The sequence below is a fragment of the Loxodonta africana genome, chromosome 25 (assembly GCF_030014295.1).
Source record: "Loxodonta africana isolate mLoxAfr1 chromosome 25, mLoxAfr1.hap2, whole genome shotgun sequence".
Classification (NCBI taxonomy): Eukaryota; Metazoa; Chordata; class Mammalia; order Proboscidea; family Elephantidae; genus Loxodonta; species Loxodonta africana.
This window is the reverse complement of record NC_087366.1, coordinates 11,535,629-11,557,704: the sequence shown is the minus strand read 5'-3', so window position 1 is coordinate 11,557,704 and position 22,076 is coordinate 11,535,629.

Genomic DNA, 22,076 nt, shown 5'->3' with positions numbered 1-22,076 from the left:
GGCACTGGGACTGGGTTATAAGGAGTTCACCATTTTAGAATACAGAGACACAGAATTAGATTCCTAACAAAAAATACATTAGATGTGGAGATTACAAAAAAAGGAAAAAATCATGACAAACAAAGCTGATTCAAGTGCCTCAACTCTTTTATCTTATATGGTAAGATTTTCATGTGGAAAAACTCAGTACATATTTTCCTAGTCATTCAACTCTTGAAACATGTTGGGTTTCAAAGTAGAAAAATAAAAGAGCTTTCCATGATTCTTTCAGTACTTTTGTGTTCACATATAGTGAAACTTATTTGGAATTAAATATATTTTCTATTCAGAGGAGAGGTGGTCTTGTATAAGGAAACTTTAACCAGGCTTATACTTCCCATACCCTATACAGATACAGATAGCTGCTTCTAATATAATTCATGCATTTTGGGAAGAAATGGACATTTAAGAACTCTTGAAATTATTTTTAAAACAATTATTACATATTTTAAGTATATAATAATTAAAAATACAATATGTCTTATGAAGAATCCCACCTTACATGAAAGGACAGAAAACAAAAGTAAAAGGATGGGGAAAAAAATACAACACTAAAACTAATGAAAATAAATTGGAATATTTATATTAATTACTATCAGACAATGTATTTCAGTGCAAAGATTATAAAGATAAAAAGTTATTTCATAATGATAAAAGAATCAATTACTCATCAAAAGAGCATAAAAATCCTAAGCATTATACACCTAATAACTTACCTTCAAAATACATAAAGTCAAAAGTGAAAGAACTGCAAGAAAAAAAGACAAATTCATAATTATAGAAGGAGATTTCAATACAACTGTCTGAATAACAGATAAAACATATAAACAAAAAATCAATAAGCATGTAAGTTATACAAGACCGGAATAACACTGTCAATCAACTTGACCTAATTGGGCTTTAATTAATATGCCATCCAAAATCAGCAGAGTACACATCCTTTTCAAGTGTACAGGAAACACTGATCAAAATATAGGCCATATGTGGCAAAAAAAAGTCTAAAAAAATTAAAAATAATTCAAGTCATACAAAGTATGCCCACTGAACACGATGTAATAAATTAGTAATCAATAAGGAAAAGATAGCTGGATAATCTCTAAATATTCTGAACATAAATAACAAAATACTATGATATAGTTACACAAATCATGTGGATGCTATGCTAGAACTGCTTTACTTTCATCTTTGCCTCACGTTACGTGTATGTGCATATTATTTATGTGAAAATACAGTAAATAAGCCATCAGTCAATGTGAATATCAAGAAGGCATTTCAAATTTTGAACTGAATGAAAATAAAAACACAAAGTATATTAAAAAACACACACACACAAAGCAGACTCAGAGTGCTTAGAGAGAAATTTATAGTACTAAGCATCTATGTTATAAAAGAATATTATCAAATATGTAACTTGACTTCACCTTAAACATCTAGAAATTGAAGAGCAAATGAAACTCAAATAAGCAGAAGAAAGAAAATAATAAGGGCCCAAGGGAAAATCAATAAAAGAGAAAACAGGAATATAACAAAATGAAGAGGTAGTTGATCAAAAAGATAAATAAAAGGATAAACATCTGGTCATACCAATATCAGAAATGAGAGATGAAATCTCTAAAGACTTCACATATAATTTAAAAAATAAATAAAAAGGAAATATTATTCATCAACTTTATCCAATTAATTTAACAACTTACATGAAATGAATAATTCTTTTGAAATACAAAGACTATTGAAGCTCACTCAGGAAATACTAACCTAATACCCTATATATATTTTGGAAACTTGAACAAGTATTAAAAGCTCTCTCATGAAGAAAGTTCCAGACCTGAATGGTTTCTTTGGTGAATTCTATCCAACATTTTGGAAGTGATAATACCAATTGTAGACAAACTCCTACTTATAATTGAACAGGATGGACTATTTCTAACACATTTTATAAAGGCCAATATTGATCTGATACCAAAATCAGACAAAAGCGTTTTAAGAAAAAGAGAAGAGTTTTATAAAATATTATCCAAGTCCTGTGGGAATAACACCATACGTTATATCTTACATTGCAGTGGTGGCACAGTGGTTAAGAGCTCAGCTGCCAAACAAAAGGTCGGCAGTTGGAATCCACCAGCTGCTCCTTGGAAACACTGTGGGGCAGTTCTGCTCTGTCCTTTAAGGTCGCTATGAGTTGGAATTGGCTCGAAAGCAATGGATTGAACTTACATGATTTAGTTTATATAGTAACTGCTTACATCATAGTTCAAAGTAAAGGAGTGAATGCTTCCCACCTAAGGTCAGGAATAAGCAAGTATGTCCATTATCACCACTTTCATTCAACATTGCACTGCACTTTCTTACCAGTATAGTAAGTTTAGAAAGGAAATAAGAAGCACAAAAATGGGAAAAGAAATAGAAAAATAAAAACTTCCATCCCTATTTGTATACAACATGAACCTATGGAATCTATCAAAACACCTACAAAAATATGAGTTTGTTTATTAAGAATACTAGATCAGTATAAAACATATTTTGTATTTCTATGTACTAACAACCCATACAATTGAAAACTAAAATTAAAATCACTTGAAACCTGTGAAGTATTTAGAGTTAAACCTGACAAAAGATGAGCAAAACCTGTATGGTAAAAACACTAAAACATTGCTGAGAGAAATTAAAGAATACCTATAGAAATGGAGAGTTATACCAGTTATAGTGATGCTGTGAGTTGGGATTGACTCGATGGCGGTGGGTTTGGTTTTGGTTTATACCAGCCTCATGCTCTGAAATACTTAAAATTAATAAGAATCTATTCACTCGAAACTGATCTGTAGGTTTAGTGCAATCTTAGGAAAAGTCTCAGCAGAGTTGTATTTCACAAGCTGATTCTAAAATTTCTTACGGAAGTCCAGAAGATCTTGAAAAGCCAAAACAACTTTGAAAAAAAAAAAAGTTGGAAGATATATACTTCCTGACTCCAAGACCTGCAATATTTAAAAAAAAACAAAAAACTATTGCTGTCCTGTTGATTCCTAGTGATGGCAACCCTATAGGACAGAGTAGAACTGCCCCATCGGGTTTCCAAGGAGTTGCTAGTGGGTTCAAACTGCCAACCTTCTAGTTAGCATCCTGAGCTCATAAACACTGCTGTTACTAAGGCAGTGTGGTATTGGTGAAAATGTAAAAAATAGATGAACAGAACAGAGTATATAGTCCAGAAATAGATCCAATCATGTATGAATTTGTCTTTGACAAAAAATGATAGTCTTTAACACATGGTGTAGGAACAATTGGGTGTCCATATGGAAAAAAGTTGGTTTCAATCCAATCCATATGCCATACCTTATACAAAATGTTCTCAAAGTGGCTTATAGGTCTGTATATGAAATCTAATAATTTAAAATCTCTAAACAAAAAATTAAGAGAAAAAGTTTATAACCTGTGTCAGTCAAAGCTTTCTTAGATATGACACCAGAAGCATGGACCCAAGTGCAAATAACTTGTCTGATAAATAACTTATTTTCAAAATAGATATAGAAAAACATAATATTCAGTAATAAACAAGCATATTAAAAGCAAACCAAATCAAATCCGTTGCCGTCAAGTCGATTCCAACTCATAGTGTCCTTGTAGAATAGAATAGAACTGCCGCATAGGGTTTCCAAGGAGCACCTGGTGGATTCGAACTGCCGATCTTTTGATTAGCACCAATATTAGCAGTCAGTTCTAGCTTGTGATATTTATTAGTTATATATGCATAATCAAGTACAAAACACAATGCTGAAGGATATTTCCTTGTGTTTTTTATGTTTAATTTCTGATGGATACTATGTCTCCAATATGTATTTATGTTTTTATTACTGTATTTTAGATGAAGGTTTATAGAACGAACTAGCTTCTCATTAAACAATTAGTACACATATTGTTTTGTGACATTGGTTACCAATCCCTTGACATGTCAACACTCTCCCTTCTCGACCTTCGGTTCCCTATTACCAGCATTTCTGTCCTCTCCTTCCTCCTAGTCCTTGCCCCTGGGCTGGTGTGGCCCTTTAGCCTCGTTTTGTTTTATGAGCCTGTCTAATCTTTGGCTGAAGGATGAACCTCAGGAGTGATTTCATTACTGAGCTAAAAGTGTGCCCAGGGCCATACTCTTGGGGTTTCTGCAGGTCTTTTTTTGTGAGTTAGAATTTTGTTCTACATTTTTCTCCAGCTCTGTCCAGGACTCCCTATTGTGATTCCTGTCAGAGCAGTCGGTCGTGATAGCCAGGCACCATCTAGTTGAGCTGGACTCAGTCTGGGGGAGGCTGTATGTCTCTCATTTTTAAATGAAAGTATATCATTAGGCATCATTGAAAAAAATACTCTTCCAATCTATTTATGTATTTATTGTAATAATGTGACAATTTTAAAACAGGATACTCAATTTTTCTTTCTTTTTTTTTTTTTTTTTACATTTTGTCCATCAAAAGATGAGTTTGTGTCACTTTCTCTTGGGTCTAAAATCAAAAAAATAGACCAAACCCAGGCCTGTCAAGTTGATTCCAACTGATAGCCACCTTATAGGATGGAGTAGAAATGCCCCTAGGGTTTACAAAGTTGAAATCTTTACAGACACAGACTGCCACGTCTTTCTTCCGTGGAGCAACTGGTGGTTTTGAACCACTGACATTTCATTTAGTAGCCAAGTGCTTAACCACTGCACTGCCAGGGCTCCTTTCTTTTGGGTCTAGGTGGGCTTATACCTGCTTTAACTATAAGTTTATGATGAAGTGATCCTACAGTGTACTTCAAGGTAATAAAAGATGATGCAGCTTCTGCCTTATTCACAGAAATACTTGGACTTGAAGCCGTGAACCACTCAACTACAAAGTCCAACCACCATGAGGCTGTCATCCTGTGAGGAAACAAAACCATATAGGAGGACTTGCATAAATGCTTCAATAGACAGTCCTAATCTTCAAGTCACTCCCAGTGCGGGAGCCAAATATGTAAGTGAAGGAACCTCCTGAGGATTGCAGATCCACCTCTCAAGTTATCTCCAGTCATTGAGTTTCCCAGCAGTTTTCAAACATTGTGGTGCATAAAAAAGACATTCTTGTATCACCTCATGCCCACTAATATGATTATTATCAGAAAAACAAGAAATAACAAGTGCTGGCAAAGATGTGGAGAAATTGGAATTCTCATACATTGCTTGTAGGAATGTAAAATAGCCCAGCTATTTTATGGAAAAAAAAGCATGGAGCTTCCTCAAAAAGCTTAACCTAGAATCACCATCAAAAAAATCCAAAGCCCCATGCCATAGAGTCGATTCTGACTCATAGCCACCCTAAAGGACAGAGTAGATCTGCCCCATAGGGTGTCCAAGGAGCGCCTGGTGGATTTGAACTGCTAACCTTCTGGTTAGCAGCCATTGCTCTTAACCTCTAGGCCACCAAGGTTTCCAGAATCACCATGAACCAAAAAATCCAGTGCTGTCGAGTTGATTCCTACCCATAGTGAACCTATAGGACAGAGTAGAACTGCCCCATAGAGTTTCCAAGGAGCACCTGGTGGATTCGAACTACCAACCCTTTGGTTAGCAGCCGTACCACTTAACCACTGCACCACAAGGGTTTCCAGAATCACCATATGACTCAGCAATTCCACTCCTAGGTATATACCCAAGAGTCTTGAAAGCAGGAACTCAAACAGATACACGTACAGCAATGTGCCTTGCAGCTTTATTCATGGCAACCAAAACATGGAAACCGAAATGTCCATCAACAGAAGGGTAAACAAAACATGGTATAGCCATACAATGGCTATAAAAAAAAATGAAATAAATATGTAAATAGAAAGAAATGAAATTTTATTTTATGATATGGATGAACGTTAGTAAACTAAGACAGACACTAAAGGATAAATATTGCATGATCCCACTTATATGACATTTCTACAGCAGGTAAATGTATGGAGACACAAGCTTATTAGCGGTTACTGGGGGCTGTGGGAGGAGGACTGTCAGTTTTTGCTACAGGGGTGCTGAGTCAGATAGTGATAGTAGCGTAACAGTGAACGTAACGTCAATAAAGTGTCCATTTAAAAATTGTTACAATGTCAAACTTTTTATTGTATATGTATATATTTCACTATAATTAAAACAAAAATCATTCTCACTATGTCCTGTTTGAATTTCTTATCCACAAAAATCTGTGAACATAATAACACGTTTGTCGTTTTAAGCCACTGGGTTTTTTAGTTTGTGTTCAGAAATAGTAAAAAAAAAAAAAAAAAAACCGTTGCTAGCATGTCTATTCCGACTCATAGTGACCCTATAGGACAGAGTGGGATTGCCCCATAGAGTTTCCAAGGAGCATCTGGTGGATTTGGACTGCTGACATTTTGGTTAGCAACCATAGCACTTAACCACTACGCCACCACAGTCTCTAATGGCCATTTTAATACTACTATTTAAAATGAGTTTTCTCTTTAAGATCTATAGTATTAAAAATAATAATAATAGTCAAGGTTTGACTTTAAATATAGAAGAAACCTTTGGAGTCCCAGATGTTTGCAACTCTCTTGGCATATGCATAAGCCTGAATTAAAAATGGCAGGAGCTATTTTCATAAAGTCTGGCAGCAGTTCCATAGTGTAAGAACACCTGCTGGCTTTAAAGAGTTAGGGTTTCACATATTTAATAACAAAACTAATATTGATTTATTAAAAATGGGTTATTGCTTTGCTCATTCTATCAAATGACAGATGCATAACAAATATATCTTTATTTAGAATTCAGGAATTAAAAAGGGCATTGAACATACCATCTTCAAGTGTTTTAGACAACTGTGCTGTTCATTCATGTACACCAGATAGCAAAATAAAAATAGAGATTTTCAAGATGTATAATTGGGCAAATTTTCCAAAAATATTTTTGTTATCACCTTGCCATAGTTAAGAATGGCCATAGTGACATTTATTCGCAAAAGGTTGAGGCAAAGAACACCCTTGACAGGTGATGTTGCTAATTCTACTATTCTCTGTCAGCTGTGGTGGCATAATGGTGGCTTAGTCAATGATTCAATTGTAATACTAAACTGGGTCCATTTGATCCAACATGAATCCACCTAGTAGTATCTGCCATTTACTTTTATCAATAATCTGTCAGCACATGGGTAAATGAGAGCAATGCTTAGAAGTAATATAATAATTAACAGCTTATAACTAATTCTTATAATGTTGTTAAAGATCAAAATAATTACTGTCAACTTCTGTTTACAAAGCCACCAGAGAACATCATTCTCTTTATATTGCTAACATGTTTCATTCCTATTCAGATCTGATTGCTTCTTCACCAGAGTTGGTCCCAAACATATTTGACTCTATCAGAATTTAAATTCCACTTCAATATTTATGGCTTTGAAAACAATGAGAATTATTAAAATAATTTGAAAACCATTCTGTTTTTAACATTTTCGAATTTATTTTAAACATTAACAAAAACACATAACAGCTTCTCAAGGAAATGATTTTGAAGAATTACTGTACGTTCTAACAAAAACAGTTATTTTAATTTATACTGAGAAATTGTTCACGGTATCTACATCTTAGTTTACATTTCTATGTTGTAAAATCTTGAAAACATAAATATAATGAGCAAATAACTGATCTTTGCTGTTTTCCTTGTCTGGCTTTAATTTCAAAGAGAATATCAAACAAGACCAATGAGCTAATTCACATCAAACAGGGCACATAGCTCAGCCTTGCAGGAAGAGAATTAAGAACAATGGAATAGAATTAACATTGACTATGGAAATGCCTCAGTACCAATGCTGGTAACAACAGCAATAACATCAGTAACATTGGTCTGACATGCCAGTTATCTTACTCAGTGCTCTCTAATGGACTAAGGGACAGGTAATTAGCAATATTATTATATGTCTAAGAAAGCTCATTGACTCAACAGCAGTGGGTAAGAACGCTCATAAAATCATATTTAAGATTTATGAGATAATAGTATATTAGTTTTTTGAGAGGTTATCTTTAGAATCAAGGATTCAAGGATTTAGAAAACAGTTTGGGATTACTATGAATGTGTTGATATGTGTTTTTATATTTCTTTTCAGTCAAAATCACAAATGAATTTTCTAAAAGGAGTTTTTTCTTGCTACCACTTTAACGAAAGAAATACAGAAAGAAGAGAACCAAATAATGCCCTTCAAACTGAGGTTTATTTGATTTTTCAAAGCCTGGAACACTTTTAGAATCAAAACCTATAATAGTGATATTGGTATTTAATGTTACTTTACTTTTTCTTTCTTTCTTAACTGTTTTTGAGTAGGTTTCCAGACTAGGAGGTCAGGGAGATGAAAGTTTATAGAGCTATAGACAGAAGGAAAGAAAGGCTTTGTTGATAGCATTATAGAAGCGAGTAAACTGGAACTAGACAAGTAGGGTGCAAGGAAGGAAAACTGTCAACCAGTAGTTGAAAGGACAGACGGTAATCTTCAGAAAATATTAGCAGCACAATATTTATCAAAGTTTTAGTAGAAAGTGTTTAAAAAGAAATTAATATTGCCATATTAAGAAGCTTTAAGACAGGAAGAGGATTTAAAAAAAAAAAAGTTTCTGATATTAGTATATTCTCAAATATCCAGAGGGACAATGCTCTTATTTTTCCCTCCTGCTGTTTGCCTTCAGGCTATTTCACTGCTCATTAGCACCTTCACCAGAGAGTGGGCAGGGGAAATGAAAAACCGGAAACATAAGTCAGTCAATTACAGTTCTCATTAGGGGCTCTGGCAAAAATTTGAGTGGGCGGAGCCTGAAATAACACCTATAGAGTGATGTGGGTATTGCCCATGGTTTTCTCTTGTCCAAATCGTTCTGCTCCCTGAATATCAGAGATAATTTCATGTTGGCTATTTTTTTTTTATATTATAATACATTTCCACAGCAATTACTGACATGTTTGCAGAAGGGGAAACAAAACAAGAGGGTGAAGTAATTATCTGGACCAGTGGTTTTCAAACTTGAGCCTGTATCAGCATCACTTGTAGGGCTTTTTTTAAAAGGCAAATTGTTGGGTTCCTGCCACAGGTTTTCTGATTCAGTAAATGTGGGTAGGTGCCCAAGAATTTGAATTTCTAACAACTTCTAAGGTGCTGCTGCTGCTGCTCCAGGAACTGTACTTCAAAGACCAATGATCTAGATAATTCAGAAAAGGGTATCTCTGTTTCTAACAAGCAGTATAGTTGACTGGTTTTAATTTTACCTTCTTTTTTTTTTTTTATATGGCTAAAGGAGCCCTGATGGCACAGTGGTTAAGTGTTCTGCTGCTAACCAAAAAGTCAGCAGTTCAAATCCACCAGCTGCTCCTTGGAATCCCTATGGGACAGTTCTGTTCTGTCCTATAGGGTCACTATGAGTTGAAATCGACTCAATGGCAGTGGGTAAATAGGTATAGGCCTAATGTCTCCTTTTTTTCCATACAGTTTATGAATCTTCATGTGATTTCTCACAAGAATTCGGGTAGGCATGTCATCCTTTTGGGCTTATTCTAATTTGTCATACAAGAAGAGAACACTTCTAGTTACTAACCAACTTCTACTATCACATCCTAAAAAATAGTGGTAAAAACAGATGTAATACCATGAAACCTTTGAAAGCTAGAACTCAAAGGGATTGCCTTGCTTTTCTGGGTCTCGTAAGTATTCTGCGATTGACTGGGTTCAGTCTTGCCACTTTTCTATCTCTCCTTTTAGTAGAAAATATTTGAGTTTTCCTTTTATGGTAGGTTTCCACCTTACATAGGTTCCAGCTTCTGAAAGTTATACTGTATTTAGATATTTGCTTTCTAGTTCATTTTCATTCCATAAGACATATTGTCTGTTAACCGCAAAGTCTTATTAAGTCTTTTTAGATTATCCTTCTCATTCTCTTTTTCTTTGTTTCAAAAAATAAAAATAGCTTGTTTTTTGAAAAACAAGTGTATAAAAGCCTAAAGGGAAAATGCAAAAGTCCCTTCTTCTTTGGGATTGCAAAATGGTACAGCCTTCGTGGAAAAAAGTGTAGTCGTTCTTCAAAGAACTAAAAATAGAACTGCTATATGACCCAGAAATCCCACTCTCAGATATATACCCAGGGGACTTGCGAACAGTGACAAGAACAGGCATATATACACCGATGTTCACTGCAGTACTATTCACAATAGCCAAAACATGGAAATAACTGAAATGTCCATCAATGGATGAACGGAACGCTGCGCAGACGGAAAGAGAACTGAAGTACTGCTACATAATATAACATGAATGATCCTGAAGACATTAGGTTAAGTGAAATATAAATCAATCACAAAAATACAAATATTGTGTGATCTCATTTATATATATTGTATATAAATTGACAAGAATACGAAAACATAGAGAGACCTAAGTTTGTTTTTACTAGGGATGGGAGTGAAAGGAAGGAGGAGGGCCATTTTTGGGGAAAGCAGTGAGTTTCTGTTGTGGTGACAGGAAACAGCACAGGTTAAGGGTAAAAGTTGCACAACCTATTAATAAAATTGATACCACTAAAAAGGTGTACTTTTGAAATATGCTGAAATGACAAAAGTTGTGTAATACAGATTTTTCAAAAAAGAGAGAGAGAGACAGCAGCCTCTGATGCTGCTCAGGTACGATCAACACCTCATGGGATTTGCTTTTGTTTTTCATTTGGAGGTTTAGGGTCATGATCTCATGGGACACCTCAGTCAAGTGGCCTTATACTGTTTCTCAAAGTTCCTGTTTTAACTCCTAGTTCATTGCATAATGCCCGGGGTCTTAAAAACCTGCAAGCAGCCACACAAGGGACAACGATAGGTCTCCGTTCACCTGGAGTAGCAGAGGAAGAGGGAGAATCAAGAATAGGAGGAGGAAATGCTCCCATCATGACCATCTGTCTTCTATGCCATGAGACCAGAAGTACTGGATGGTGCCCAGCTACCACTACTAAACATTTTCATCTAAGATTCTGTAGAAGTATCCTGATGAAAAAGAGGAGGGGAAGAAACACAGAGTTACAAATTCTCAATGAAATGCACTCTCTGGAATCAGTGAAGCTGGATAACTGGATAAACACCCAAAGCTACTGCCCTGAGATAATCTTTAAGCCACAAGCCAAAACTTACCCCAGAAATCAGCTATGAACCAAACAACAGATCAGCCTAATAGTAAAGTATGTTCTACCTTGAGTATTGTGTACTCTCAAAGATTTATCTATGTGGGACCAAATTGACAACAGCATCTTGAAATGTTAGATAAGAAGCTCAGGTGGCAGAAACTTAGTTAATGGTGTTAGAATAATTTGGAAAAGGATAGCAAAAGTGACTATACAACTTGAGATTATAGACAATGTCACTGACTTGTACATATAGGATGTGTTGAAGTGGTGTACACTTTGCTGTGTATGTTTTCACACAAAGTAAAATTAAAAAAAAAAAAAAAAAGCCTCCTCTCCCTACACCCACTCAACCCAAAATGCCACTCTGGAGACATGGCCAATGTATACCCAGCGCACCCAGTGCCCTCGAGTCAATTCCAACTCATAGCGACCCTATAGGACCGAGTAGAACTGTCCCATAGAGTTTCCAAGGAGCGCCTAGTATAAAAAAAAAAAAATAGACCTACCAAAATAGAAGCATACACACTCCCAAATATATTAGCATATATTGAGACTTTTAATATGTTGTTTATAATTATCACACACACATATGTGACCATTATATATTTTCCTATAGAGTGCTTTTTTAAAAAAAAATTATTTAACTTTCTGTTGTGGACAATAACAGAAACTGCTCCTTGTCTCCCTTTATCCATTCGCCTTTTCTTTTTTATTAATATAATTATAAGATTTTAGCTTTCCTAGTGGCTTCCACTAGTGGCTTCCCAAAGTAAATTTTATTTTTTCCCAGTCTTCTTTTCTGTTTGTTATGGGCATGTAACAAAAATTGGATGAATGAAATGCAACAGAAACGCTATATAAAACTTTCTGAAAATATTTTCGAGAACATTGCCTGTCAAACATTATCTGTATCAGAATCACCTGGAAGGCTTGTTATAATAAAGCGCTAGGCTCCAACTCCAGAGGTTCAGACTCTGTAGTTTTGGGGTAAGATCTCAAGATTTGCATTTCCAACAAATCTCCAGGTGATGTTGATGCTGCTGGCTCAAAGACTTTGAAAAGCACTGCCACAGGGGAAGAAGATGCAGAGTTCTCTTTCTCTGTGTCCTTCCTGATGGCCACAATGTGGATGTTGCTGCATAATCACAATGCTCGTGGGGGTGAAAGGCACATGCTGGAGAGAGCAGAGCTATAAGATAGGAACGATTGCGAACGTTGTGAAACTGCTCTATCGCCATTGCGCTTCTTGCCTTTAGATGAGAGAGGTAATTTTTTTTTTTTTTAAACTACTTATATTTGTAGGCAAACTTACATTGATAGTATGGACATATTTTTGTGTAATTACGCATACATACAATATACTACTTTAAATTGCTACATAGTATTCTCCTTTTTAGGTAAAATTGATTCACTTTTAAATGTGCTGTGGCTCCACTGGAGAAAGACCTGGGATCTGCTTCCATAAAGACTACACCCTCGAAACCTGTATGGGTCAATTCTACTCTGTAACACATGGGGTCACCATGAGTCAGAAGTGCCTGGACAGGAACATAACAACAACAAAAATGGCTGTATATATAAATGGTTTCTAATTTTTTCCCTATTACAAACAACTTGCCAATAAAAACTTAAAAATATTCGAGTACTTTTAAGATAAATGATAAAAGTGTGTTGAGAAGTTAGAATGTACACAGTTTAAACTAAGATACAAAGTGTCAAAGACTCCTCTCATATTAATTGCACCAAATTGGACTCCCATAGTAATGTTCATGAATTTCTGTTTCCCCATGGCCTAGATAAAATTATCTATGAATAATTTTTCCATAATTATGGTCAAATGATAAGCATCTAAAAAGGCAGTATTTCATGATGTTTAGTTAGCAATATCTAGAGTCAAAAGACTTATGTTTAAATCCCAACTAAACCACTTTCTAGTTACTTGACCTGGAGAAATTAATCTTTCATTCCGTAATATTCTCACCTTACTCATTTAGTCATGAAATTAAAATATATTGAGCAGCAGTTATATGCCAGGTGCTTTGTTGCAGATTGGGGACACACTGAGAACAACGCAGACATCAACTTTGCCTTGTAAAGATTAAACTGGATAATCCTTGTAAAGCACTTTGCCAAGTACCTGGAATATACACGTTGTTCGAAAACCAATGTTAGCTAATATTGTGGTAATACTATTTTCGCAGCTCTTGTATTTATTAGTTTTAGTTTGCATTTTGTTTACCATATGATATTAACCATCTTTTATGGTATGCATAGATATTTGTTTATTATTCATATCTTTAATCTAGTTTGTCTATTTTTAGTGACTTTTATTCTTTATAGGATTTGTTTGTTAAACATATTGGATTTCTGTTTACTATGTATGTTCCTGTCATTGTTAATTGTTAGGTGCCGTCAAATGGATTCTGACTCATAGTGACCCTACGTACAACAGATCCCTGCCCGGTCCTGTACTATCCTCACAATCATTGTTATGTTTGAGATCATTGTTGTCTCTCATTGAGGGTCTCCCTCTTTTTCACTGATCATTTACTTTATCAAGCATGATGTCCTTCTATAGGGACTGGTCCCTCCTGATAACATGTCCAAAGTATGTGAGACATAGTCTTATCATCCTTGCTTCTAAGGGATATTCTGGTTGTACTTCTTCCAAGACAGATTTGTTCATTCTTTTGGCAGTCCATGGTATATTTGAGACGGGCAGCTGCTGGATGGTGGATGGGAGGAGTTAAGCCACCATTTTCCCTCTGTCAAGGCCCAGGTGCAATTGTACCAACCTGATGATGCCACACAGAAGCTGCCCATTAATCCTGATGGACCATGCCCCTGAACACACGCTGAAGAACAGCCCACCCCTACTCTGTTTCCTCACATGTATAAACCCCTGTGCCTCCCCATCGAGGAGCCATTTTGGCAATGCAGGTTCTGGTATGTTTCTTTGCTTGGCCAGCCAAATAAAGTTTTATTCTTTTGCTTTCACCTGATTCATGCCTCAGTGTTGTGCCAAGTGAGATCTGGAAGACCAATAACATTTTGGTGAGCCAGCCAAGCCAAGAGACCATCACTTGGTGTTTGGGGCACACCGGTCCTGACACAAGTACCTCAGCAGCTGGCAATGGAACAGCTTGTTCCCTCTGAACCCCTGTTTGGACTCTGGGAGTATGCCCTCTGAACCCAATGGCAACTCTGGAAATCGAGGGAAGAAATTTGCAATAATCAGGTAAGCTCTATTTCTGGTGGATTCCAATCCTGGCAGGCCTGTAAGGTGGTCTGTGGTAGATAGGACTAGACCGCTGCCATCTGGTGGGCACACCTCTGAGTTGAGGAGACGTCCTTCTGGTGGGTGCCTCTCTGGTTTGAAGGGACTTCCTTCTGGTGGACACCCCTCTGGGTTGGGGGAATGTCCTTCTATCTGAGTGCATCTGGAACCGGTGTTCTTTGTCTGTTTGTCTTCATGTGAATGTGGAGGAGTAAGAACATGGGTAATACTAAAAGAATTCCTGAGTGTTCACCCTTAGGGTATATTTTAAAAATTGGGATAAATTCAGCTATGATCCTATGAAAAAGAAGAAATTAATTTTCTTATGCAATACTATTTGGCCCCAGTATTTTCTAGAGAACAAAGAAAGGTGGTCCATGAATGGATCACAGAATGGAAACACCATCCTTCAGCTAGATTTATATTGCACAAGAAATGGTAAATGAAATGAAAAACATTATGTGGAAGCCTTCTTGTCATTGCATAATGATAAGGAAACTCAGAAGGCTAGTAAAATCTGTATAAAAAAGGAAAAGAAAAACCCCATTGCACCACCGCCAGTGCTAGTGGCAGACAACACTTTTGATCCCTTGGGGCTGCCATGGTCTCCTCCACCTTACCCCGCTTCTCTCACTCCTGCCCCAGCTGCTACAGCATCATCCAGGGGGGAGCACCGCTCTCCTTCTGGATCTGCACCAGACAGGGAAGGTGATCAGGGGAGGAGAAGGCAGACTGGCAGGAAGCGGTGGGAAGCATGCTCCTCCCCCCTTCTCAGCAACTGTTCTTTCATTCCCTGTCCTGGGGGGCCGGGGTGGAGAACTGACAGGAAAGCAGGGCTCTTCATATGTCCTGGAGATCTTGCCCTGTCTCCACCACATATGGGAGGGGGTACCCTATCAAGGGACAAATATGGCCCAGGGTGCTGTGGAGCCAAGATAGAGCCAACAGAGAGGGCCAGCCTCTGGCTGGTATCCCCTCTATCAAACCCCAGCATTGGATGAGGGCCTGGTGTGGGTTCACATTCCCTTTAGTACAGTGGGCCTCATTAATTGGAAGAATTACACTCCAGAATATAGTGAGGACCCGATAAAAATGTATGAACTGTTACAAAGGAGAATGAAGAGCACCAAAGACAGAGGGTAAATATGAGCCCAAGAGACAGAAAGGGCACATAAACCAGAGACTCAATCATCCCAAGACCAGAAGAACTAGATGGTGCACAGCTAGCACTCATGACTGCCCTGACAGGAAACACAACGGAGAATCCCTGATGGAGGAGAACAGTGGGATGCAGACCTAAAATTCTCGTAAAAATGCCAGACTTAATGGTCTAACTGGAGAGACCCCAGAGGTCATGGCCCCCGCCTCTCTGTTAGCCCAAGACTGGAACCATTCCCAAAGCCAACTCTTCAGACAGGGATAGGACTGGGCTATAAGACAGAAAATGATATGAGTGAAGAGGGAGCTTCTTGGCTCAAGTAGACACATGAGACTATGTGGGCAGCTCCTGCCTGGAGATGAGATGGGAAGGCAGAGGGGGACAGAAGCTGGTTGAATGGACACCGGGAATACAGAGTGAAGAGGTGGAGTGTCTTTGTCGCATTAGGGGGAGAGAGTTAGGGGTACATAACAAGGTGTGTGTAAGTTTTTATATGAGAGACTGACTTGATTTGTAAACTTTCACTTAAAGAACAATAAATTAAATGAAAATAATGTATGAACAGTTTACTACCATCTTTAACTCTTGATCGCATGTGGAAGACCATCAGTCTCTCTTAAGCACCTTCCTCTCCTTGGAGGAGAGGAGAATGGTCCTAGACAGGGCCTGAGAGGAAGCCCAGAGATGACATGATACTCAGCCAACTGGAGATGCAGTTGATGACATTTTCCCCCTTCAAGATCCCTGCTGGGATCACAATTGCATGGCAGAGTATGGTATGCTCACCCATTATTGGGACTGTCTGTTAATGGGTCTTAGAAATAGAGTGCCTAAACTCTTAAATTAGTATAAGGTATATGAGATTTTTAGATTAAACAGCATAAAGATGAGGGTTCTTCAGCTTTCCCAGATAGGATTTATAGTCTTTAGTCAATACACTGATCAGTATCCAGAGGACCCAGCAAATGCTCAGATGGTCTTAAGTATGTTTACAGGACGGTGTGCCCCGAAAATTGGGAAAAAAGTTCGTAAGATAGATGGAGCAGTAACTATGAGTATCGGATACCTGGTTGAGATGGCATTTAAGGCCTATAACAACAGGGAAGACAAAGACAGAAACTCCAGGCTACCCTATTAGCATTAGCAGTATAGGCTAGGACCCCCAAAGGGAGAAGACTCATGGGCCACGCTAGTGAGGCCCTACCCTGGCCCCATTGGGAAGGAACCAGTATGCATATTGTAAGGAAGAGAATCTCTGGAAAAGAGTGTCCCAAGAAAAAGAGTGGGCAACTAGTAACTCAAATGCCAGCCCTCACTCTGGAGGAAGACTCTGACTAGGGCAGACTGGAGGCAGGACCTCCACTCGAATCTCTGGTTATAATGAATATGGAGGGAAAATCCACTCAATTTTTAACTGATACTGGAGCCACACACTTGGTCTTCACCAAACCAGTTGGACCTCTGTCCAGACATAAAAAAAAAAAAAAAAAAAATTTTTTTTTTTTTTTTTACATAAGATCCCAATAATTGGGGTAGTGGGTAAGGAGGATACCTGCCCATTTCTTCAGCTCCTTACCTGCTCCCTCTCGGGCAAATGAGGACTCTGGCTCACCTTTTCCCATTGTTGGGCTGAGATTTATTAAATAAATTGCAGGCTGAAATACACTTCAGCCAGAGACAGGTGCATGTTCAAGTTCCAGTAGAACAGCGGTGGAAAGCACACTTGCTGTTGTGTTCCACTCTGCAAAATCACGGACAAGAAACAATGTTTTCCTTGCCAGGCCATAGGGACAAAGATTAACCTGGTAGTGTGGGCCACTCAAAGACCAGGCAGGGCACACAGTGCAGTCCCAATAAAGGTTGAGCTACCTCCAGGAATAACCCTGCCTAGGTTAAAACAATACCAATAAGACGAAAGGCTCGGTTGGTGGTACAGACTTTAACACAGACATACTTAGAATTTGGACTGCTAAGGTCCTGCACATATACCTTTAACACTCCCATTCTGCCTGTGAAGAAGAAAGATGGCTCCTATTGAATGTCCACGACCTGTGGGTCATCGACCAGGTAACAATAACAGTACACTCCACCATGGCTAATCCTTATACCTTGTTCTCGACACTATTACTGCTTGGAGATTTTTCTCAGTCTCAGATATAAAGGATGCTTTCTTCTGTGTGCCCTCGGATCCCAGTAGCCAAGACATTTTTGCCTTTGAATGGTAAGACCCATATACTAGACAAAAACAATGATATTGCTGGAAGGTTCTGCCTCAGGGCTTTAAAAACTGTCCCACTCTATTTGGAAACACCCTGGCCTGAGGGCTCCAAAGGCTGACACTGACCTGACCTACGGCACCATGTTGCAGTATGTGGACCACTTATTGATTGCCAGCTCTGACAAGTTCAACTGTGCAGAGAACACTGTGACTTTGTTAAAGTTTTTGGCAGAGGCCGGGTATAGGGTATAGAAAGAAAATGCCCAGATGATCCAGCAGAAATTCATTTACTTGGGGTTTATTATCAGTGAGAGAAAGCAAGAGCTCCATCCAGACAGGAAAGAAGCTATATGTAGACTAGTACCTCCAGAGAACCCAAAACCACTCCGGGGTTCCTGGGGATGGCAAGTTTCTGCAGGATATAGTTTCATAATTTCGGGCTACTTACCAAGCCCCTCTATGTCCTCATAGAAGGAAAACAGACAGACCTGTTTCTTTGGACTAAATAAGAGCAAACAGCATGTGAACAGGTTAAAAGGGCCCTACCAGAGGCTCCAGGATTAGGACTCCTGGACTTGCATACCTTTTGATCTCTTTTTGCACAAGCATCAGGGCATCGCTGCAGGGGACCTCACCCAAAATCTGAGCTCCTGGAGGCAATTGGTAGCATACTTCCCCAAGACTATTGATCCAGTTGCCCATGGGTGGCCAGTGTGCCTTAAAGTGGTAGCAACCACTGTACAGATCCTGAAGGCAACCAAAAGCTAACCTTGAGCCAAATTGTTCAAGTTCATGCCACTCATTGGGTATTCGCCATACTGGATCAGAGGGGGAGTCATTGGTTATCCCAGAGTTGAATAACTCAATACTAGGCTTCTCTGGTTGATAATCTCAACATGTTGGTCCAATCTGCTGTTGCTCTAAATCCGGCCACCCGTCTCCCCACTCTGCTCCTCAGAGACCCCATACACCATGGCTGTCCAGATGGTGGACCTGATCTATGCCAGCCACCCAGACCTACAAGATCAGCCTCTAGCAGACACTGACTACAGATTTTCACGTAGGGGAGTAGCTTCATAGAGGGTGGCCAATGGAGGGTAGGCTACGCAATCGTCTGCCTCATTGAGGTCCTTGAAGTGAATGCTCTCCCCAACGGGACCTTGCCCCAAAATCCCAGCTGGTTGCAATGATCCAGGCTTTGCAGCTGGCCAAAGCCAAGTCAGTGACCATTTACATGGACACGAAGTACACATTTTCAGCTTTACATATGCATCAGGCTTTGTGGAAATAGAGGGCGCTTTTGAATTTGGGTGATAAAGAAATCAAACATGGCCAACAGATCGTACAACTCTTGAGGCAGTGTTACTCCTGCTGCTCTGGCCATGGTACATTGCAGGGAAATGCAGTAGTGGCCCAGGGCAATTGAAGGGCTGACTTAGAAGCCAAGCAGGTGGCAAGAACAATGACCCTTGTGGTAGTTGCTGCCCTCTTTCCACACCCTAGCTTGCCACAAGCCGTGGAAGATCCTTGTTACGGTGAAAAAGATCTTTATGTGGCCCATCAGTGGCAGCTCCAGAAAAAAGGATAAGTGGTTCTGTGTAAGGGATAGGAGGCTATTCATCTCACAACACAGGATCCCTGGCATCCTCAAGCACCTACACGAGGCTGCCCACTACGGGGAGGAAGGAATGTATGATTGGGTAAAGAGACCTTTGCTGGTCAGAATTTACAGGCTATTATCAGAGGTGTTATTAGACAATGTGTCACCTGTCATAAAAACAACCCCAAGACCTTCCCAGCCACACAAGAGGAGACCCAGTACCAAGGATGTGTTCTGGGAGAAGACTGGCAGATAAAATTCACTGAGATGCTCCAGGCTGTAGGTAGTTACTGGTATTATTGGTGTTTGTGGATGCCTTTTCCAGTTGGGTTGAAGCACTCCTCTGCAGGCCTAAAAAGGCCACAGAAGTTGCCAAAAGACTTCTGGAAGACATCATCCCCAGGTTTGGCCTTCCAAAACCATCAGGGAAACAACAGAACACACTTTACTGTTCAGGTCACACAACTTGTAGCCTGACAACTGGGGATTAAGTGGCATCTTCACAGTGTGTGGAGACCCTATCCAATGGAAAAGTAGAAAAAATGAACCAGACTATTAACACCCATCTGGCAAAACTTTGCCAGCAGACCAAATTTACTTGGGCTAAGACCCTTCCCTTGGCTCTGGTCAGGATTAGGGTTGCACCTCGAACCAAAGATAAGGTAGGCCCCTTTGAGCTTATTTATGGGCGTCTCCTCCTCTGTAACTTTTGGGAGGACTTAAATATTTTGGATTCTTAAAACACTCTGGAGGCTAAGAACACGCATGAGCAAGGCCACCTGCTATTAAACAATGTTTGCATTCTGTGACAGGGTGCTTGACCCTCTTCACAGGTACACCATGTGGCAGATTCTTCCAAATTCAAAGTCCCTCTCCATGTTTCATAGCCTGGTAGTGGATATATATCAAGACCTAGAACTCTGCAGACCTGGCAGAGAAGTAGAAGGGACCTTTTGGGGTGGTGTTGTCAACCCTCACTGCAGTCAAGAACACTGGAAGGGGAGCATGGTTCCACTACTCTCTCATCAAACCAGCTCCCACTTTGATATTAACCAACAAACTCTGCAAAACAGCAAGAATTGGCAACTGATAGTTGGGAGACTCAGTTTTTAGAGGGTTTGAAGTGGTTGTTTAAGAGGAAACAGGCAACATAGACAATTATGCCAGCTGTTTGTCATCCACTGGTGGCTGTCAGTTGTTTTAACCTTATGGTAGTTATTTTCTGGCTTTGTATGACCTAGTACTTGTTTCCTATCGGGCTCAATGACTGACTGAACTAGCTGTGTTCATAACTCTGCTCATGCTTTGGGTTGTGCACGCTGCAACCCACATGTGGCTTTATAACCTGTTTATCTCCTATGTCTCTGTGGGGAAGGGACAAGGCCCCAGAATGGTAAGATAACTATTTCATAAGTACCTCGAATGCTCTCCACTTAGAAGATTGCTGGGTCTGCTTCAACTCCCACCCCTCACTAGAACTAAAGACAATAAGAACCAGTAGTGGCCATCGATTGCACCCAAATACCCCCACCTGCTAAAAACACCACCAGATTCCCCATGCGATGTGTCTCCCTCTGGGCCCATCTTTCATTCACTCCCGTATATGGGATTAATATTTCCTGGTCTGGGAACCAAATCTACTCTGTCTGTTCACAACCCATTGACCAAAAAGTTTAATTTCTCTAATTACAATAAGGACATTTTCTAACAGCTTATTCAGAGTTTCGCTGACTCTGATGCTCTTCCTCTTCTAGGACCCTTGATCAAGTGGTGGTCATGCTGCTTGTATTTGGCCATTGTTTGTTTAATCTTTTAGTGAAGTTTGTGCCTTCCAGGTTCCAGAAGTTCCCTTTGCAGATGATGTTACAACAGGGATATCACCCCATCTCCCCTGAACCGATTACAGCCAGAGTCCAGTTCTTCACCAGCTCCCCTAGCCAGCATGAAGTAGTTACAGAAGAATGACCTCCAGCCCATGTCCCTGTCTGGCCCAAGATTTGGACCTTATATGGGATCCAAATCCTGAAAAGAAAAGGGGAAAGTGAGACGGGCAGCTACTGGATGGCAGACAGGAGAAGCTAAGTCGACATCGTCCCTCAGTCATGGCCCCAGCACGTTGCGCCTACTTGATGACATCACAGGAGCTGTCCACCAATCCTATGGACCACGCCCTGTACACATCCTGAAGAAAAGCCCACCCCTACTCTGTTTCCTCTGAATATATAAACCCCTGTGCCTGCCAGCTAAGAGTCGTCTTGGTGACACAAGGTCCCAGTGTGCACCTTTGCTTGGCCAACCAAATAAAGTTTTCTTCTTTTGATTTCACCTGACTCGTGCCTCAGTGTCTCACCAACCAAGACCTGGAGCACAGGTGATGTATTCAATATTCTTCACCAACTCCATAATTCGAAGGCATCAATTCTTTGGTCCTTCTTATTCTTTGTCCAGCTTTCACATGATTATGAGGCAATTGAAGGCACCATGACTTGAGTCAGGGGCACATTAGTCTTCATGGTGACATCTTTGCTTTTTAACACTTTAAAAGAAATTCCCTTCTGCCATTTGCCTTTAGCACTAAAAGTAAAATTCTTGTCTTATTAAAATTTTTCATTTTCATTTTCCATAGTCTAAGCTTTCAATGTTTCTT